This window comes from Sinocyclocheilus anshuiensis, unplaced genomic scaffold, assembly GCF_001515605.1.
Source record: "Sinocyclocheilus anshuiensis isolate Anshui unplaced genomic scaffold, SAMN03320099.WGS_v1.1 scaffold976, whole genome shotgun sequence".
Lineage (NCBI taxonomy): Eukaryota > Metazoa > Chordata > Actinopteri > Cypriniformes > Cyprinidae > Sinocyclocheilus > Sinocyclocheilus anshuiensis.
Window position 1 is genome coordinate 3,152,023 of NW_015552538.1, and position 5,231 is coordinate 3,157,253.

Genomic DNA, 5,231 nt, shown 5'->3' on the forward strand with positions numbered 1-5,231 from the left:
ACTTACAGTAAAGAACTTCCAAGCCGACGACATGTTTACATGCGGATGTGAGCGTAGCTGTGACGTCAAAATGGACTGGCTAGGAATTGGCAAGATGTGACACTGACTGACCGGTCACCGGTTCAGGCCGATCATGCGAAAAATCAGCTGATTCCAGTCCCTGGCCGGTCGATCGATGCATCTCTAGCAATTATTTTTATTCCCCAAAATGTGCAGCCCTACTGAGTAGAGGTCTGCTACCCGACCCGAGCCTGACGAGTCCCAAAATACTTTCGGGTTTCGGGTTGGGGTAATGTTTAATGAATAGCTTCGGGTTGGGCTCGGGTTTATAGCTAAACTAAAACCATATGCAGTAGCCTAGGCTACGCTGCTTTCATAGACACACGCGCACACATTAGTGCACACGACAACGACAACACAGCACGGAAACTTTTATTAGTAAAATAGCTTCGACAGGCTACTGACTCGCAACTTTATATTTCTCTGCAATGAGGGGGTAAAATCACTGTTTTTGAAGCAACTAAGTCTCATTGCTTGTAGAGAGAAACGCGCAGACGCAGGTTCACACACGCAACTTTCATCCCTCTCTCTCTCTCTCGCTAATTCAAATAAATGATATAATTAATTAATTCAAATAAATGTGATCTTACCGCACTGCATCTCTGTGTCTGATTTAAAGCAGGTCGAATGCTAACGAGCCTTAACTGACGAAAATGACCATAATTTGCACGATGGAAGAATTATCGTCTTGTCGTATACAACCATACAAAAACTCGGCAGAATTTGGTCGGGCTGGGTCAGACGATCTCGGGTACGGGTCGGATTCGGGCTTCAGTTTAAAGCCTGTGCAGACCTCTAGTCTGATGAGACCAAGATAAACTTATTTGGTTCAGATGGTGTCAATCGTGTGTGGCAGCAACCAGGTGAGGAGTACAAAGACACGTGTGTCTTGCCTACAGTCAAGCATGGTAATGGGAGTGTCATGGTCTGGGGCTGCATGAGTGCTGCCGGCACTGGGGAGCTACAGTTCATTGAGGGAACCATGAATGCCAACATGTACAGTGACATACTGAAGCAGAGCATGATCCCCTCCCTTTGGAGACTGGGCCACAGGGCAATATTCCAACATGATAACGACCCCAAACACACCTCCAAGACGACCACTGCCTTGCTAAAGAAGCTGAGGGTAAAGGAAAAATGGGGGCTTTCTTTAACAAATGCTGATATACAGTGCATTCAGAAAGTATTCAGACCCCCTTCACTTTTTTCAATTTTGTTTGTTGCAGCCTAATACTACAATTGTTTAAATTCATTTTTTTTTTCTCATTAATCTACACTCCGTACCTCATAATGACAAAGTGAAAACAGAATTTTAGAAATGTCTGTAAATTTATTACAAAGAAAAAACTGAAATATTACATTTACATAAGTATTCTCAGTGGTTAATTAAAGCACCTTTGGCAGCAATTACAGCCTCGAGTCTTTCTGGGTACAAGCTTTGCACACCTGGATTGGGGGATTTTCTACCATTCTTCTTTGCAATTCCTCTCAAGCTCGGTTAGGTTGGATGGGGACCGTCAGTGGACAGCCATTTTCAGGTCTCTCCAGAGATGTTCAATAGGGTTCAAGTCAGGGCTCTGGCTGGGCCACTCTAGGACATTCACAGAGTTGTCCAAAAGCCACTCCTGTGTTGCCTTGGCTGTGTGCTTAGGGTCATTGTCATGTTTGAAGGTGAACCTTCGGCCCAGTCTGAGGTCCTGAGCGCTGTGGAACAGGTTTTCACTGATGATTTCTCTGTACTTTGCTCCATTCAGCTTTCCCTCAACCCTGACCAGTCTCCCAGTCCCAGCTGCTGAAAAAAAAACCCACAGCTTGAGGCTGCTACCAGCACACTTTACTTTTGGGATGGTGCTCTGCAGGTGATGAGCAGAGTTGGATTCCTTCAAACTCTGCTCATCACCTGCAGAGCACCATCCCAAAAGTAAAGTGTGCTGGTGGTTTCCTTCAAACATGATGCTTAGAATTTAGGTTCATCAGACCAGATAATCTTGTTTCTCAGATTCTGAGGGTCCTTTAGGTGCTGTTTTGCAAATTCCAACCCTAGGTTAACCCTTTGCATTCTCCACTCGCCTGGATGTATCCAATTCCTGGACAGAGCATCTGCAACCTGACCACCCCCGGCAGATAAACAGCCCTCAGCGATGCAAACCGTGGAAGTGACAAGGTGAGGATCTTCCGAGTGAGCCGCAACAAACTCTTGGACTTCGTACCCCCCACTGGTGATTCAGATTGAAAACCATTGATGTATTGTCTGAACGGATAAGTACATGGCGGCCCGCTAGAACCGGAAGGAAATGTCTCAAGGCCAGAAAAACTGCACGCATCTCCAACAGGTTGATGTGGTCCATTGACTGGTTCCCTGACCATCTGCCACTGATACCTCTGTGGTTCCATACCTCCCCCCAACCCATGAGGGATGCGTCGGTTGTTATAACCTCGTGACGAGAGGGGACAATTCCTAATGGCACACCTGCTGTCAAAAAGGTTAGGGACATCCACTTGCGGAGAACACGCATGCAACTGCGTGTCACTATGATCCGCCAATGCCGATGACGAGATGAATCCAACCGCAGAAGGTTGTTCCATACTTGCAGGGGTCGCAGATGTAGTAATCCCAGGGGAATTACGGAGGAGGCTGCTGTTAGCATCCTGATCAGCCTCAGGAACACTCCATACTGTAGAGACACTCCCAAACGAAACTGGACAAGGAGGTTTAGGATATCTGTCGTCCGAGACAGAGAGGCACACATTGAGACTGAATTGATAGTCATCCCGATGAACGTGATGGATCGTGCAGGGGACAGAGAGCTCTTTACCCTGTTCACTGAGAGACCCAACTTGGCCACATGGTCCATTAGCAGCTGTGTATTGTGCACAGATTGGGCCTTCGTCTGAGCAAAAACCAGCCAGTCATCCAGATATGGTAGAATTCGTATTCCCTGGGCCCACAGGGGAGACAGAGCAGCTTTCTTACATCTCGTAAACACACAAGAGGCTAGGGAGAGGCCAACTGATAACTCTTGTTATTAAAACTGAAGTGTAGAAACATCCTGTGATGCATGGCAATCGGAACGTGGCAATATGCATCTGTCAGGTCCACACTTGTGAACCAATCCCCTTCTGCAACTGACCGGAGAACATCGGTGAACATGTAAAATGGGGGAGCTTCTTTAGAAACTTGTTGAATCTCCTCAAATCTAAAATTGGATGGAAACCTCCATCTCGCTTTGGAACCAGAAAATATGTAGAGTAAAACCCTTCCTTCTGAACTATACAAACTATACTATGCATTCTGAAATTTTGAGTACATTGCACTTGTGTGATGGGCAGAGATCGTGCCCGCCATGATCGTGCCGAAGCTCCTTAGGACAGAGCTTGCAAGTCAGCGGGAAGGCGGTGGAAATGGAGTGATAAGCCATTGAACCGCGGTAGTTAGACTCTGGATACAACTACGAGGAACGATGTTAAATTGCGAGATTTCCTACCTCCAGATGAACCGCGAGGAAAATAGAAAATTCAATCACAATCCAAACTATTCGACAAACACCCATGGCTAGGACCGTTGGGCAGATAACACAGGAAGAAAAACAGAATGCGGCGAAGAAAACACAACGACGAACGATGGCAAGTGCAGTAATGTCTTACCTCCGGATGAACCGCAAGGAACAGAGAAAAATGTAAAATCCAATCACTAATTCAAACTATTCGACAGACACCCACGGTTAGGACCATTGGCAGATAACACAGGGCAAAAATACAACGACAGCAAAAAATAAAAATAAATAAAACAACCCCGGTCAAAAAAGTAGTCAACAATACGGTGGCATACCCCCGGATAGAACCTTGAGGTAACGGACACCCTACAGTAACAGCCTGAGAGCAAAATAATCAAGAAAACTTACCAGCAGGCAACAATGTAAACAATCCAAAAGGCGAACGATCGTTCCGTCACTTGGAAGCACACACACAGGTAGCTACCGAGCTTGTAATACGGCAGTCCTGCCGCGATGTGCCCAATAATAGATCCGAACTAGTCAGATAAATAAGAGAAGTTTTCAATCCAATGCAAAGTTATCGTCACATCTTGGGAGGACGAATAATCTGCTGCTCCTAGAAAGCTGTACTTGACGATGAGAACTAATAATGCTATAACCTAATCCAAAGGTGAAAAAGCGAAAGAAGAAGGGCGCTGAGCTGCAGTGGCTTATATTGCTCAACTCGGTTTACGTCACTACGTGACTTCGTTGGTATTCTTCCTGGACCTATCCAGCTGGCACTGCGATTATCCACTATGTAACCCTGTCTCTGGCGGTCAGGAGGAATGAAACAGAACTCCTTTTGTGGATGTGTTCTTCACGCAACAACGTGCAAAAACACGGCAACTAAACTCTAAAAATCCACAGTATAAATAGTGTTCTCATTATAATATTATGTATGTGACAGTCCCAGTTATAGTTATTAATATTCTGCATTGTTGTTTGTACTGCTCGCGCTGCGCGCTGAAGAGATAATCACCGTAGTACTGCAATTAAGCACTTTACTGCAGCGTAACTCAACCAAATGCATCTTATACAAGATAAATAATATATACACGATATATATAAACCGGCTGAAATGTTTTGAAATCACTTGTACCCTACCTGATCGAAAAAATCCAGTCTTTCACTCTGCCTGTGTCAATTTGAGTCTTGCTAAAGATTTAAATCCTGTCAATTTATGTCTTGTTAAAGATTTAAATCCTTGCTGCCAAGATGCTTCTCTGTCGGTCACGGGTTATGGAAAGTGAAACTTGAATCTATAGGGGTGGTTGGATTTATTCACGCACGTTAAAATATTTATTTAAAGCTTCTTTCTTTTCAGATTCTTATCTACAGCATTATCTTAATAGGCTGTATATTAACTTATTGGGAGAAAACCGGTTTTTAACTGGGAAATACAGAAAACAATTAAAGATCCATTTCAGAGCACGATATTACTGGTTTTACCGTAAGCCTTGATGAGAATAAGAGAATTCTTTCAAAAACATTAAAACAAATGATATATGCCACAAAAATGCAAGTTTAATGCACCACAATGTATCACACTCAAAACCTGATAACTGATTCCTGTGCACATTCAGAAAGAAAAAAAAAAAAAGAAGAAAAAAAAAGATGAAGAAAAAAAAAAAAAAA

At 44.0% G+C, this 5,231-nt stretch overlaps 1 protein-coding gene across 1 annotated transcript in view; it reads right to left on the reverse strand.

Moving 5' to 3' along the window:
* The window catches only part of LOC107663904 (armadillo repeat-containing protein 8), a 26,197-nt gene that overhangs the window by 4,980 nt on the left and 15,986 nt on the right, over nucleotides 1–5,231 (reverse strand). The gene's annotated exons all lie outside the window — the stretch shown is intronic.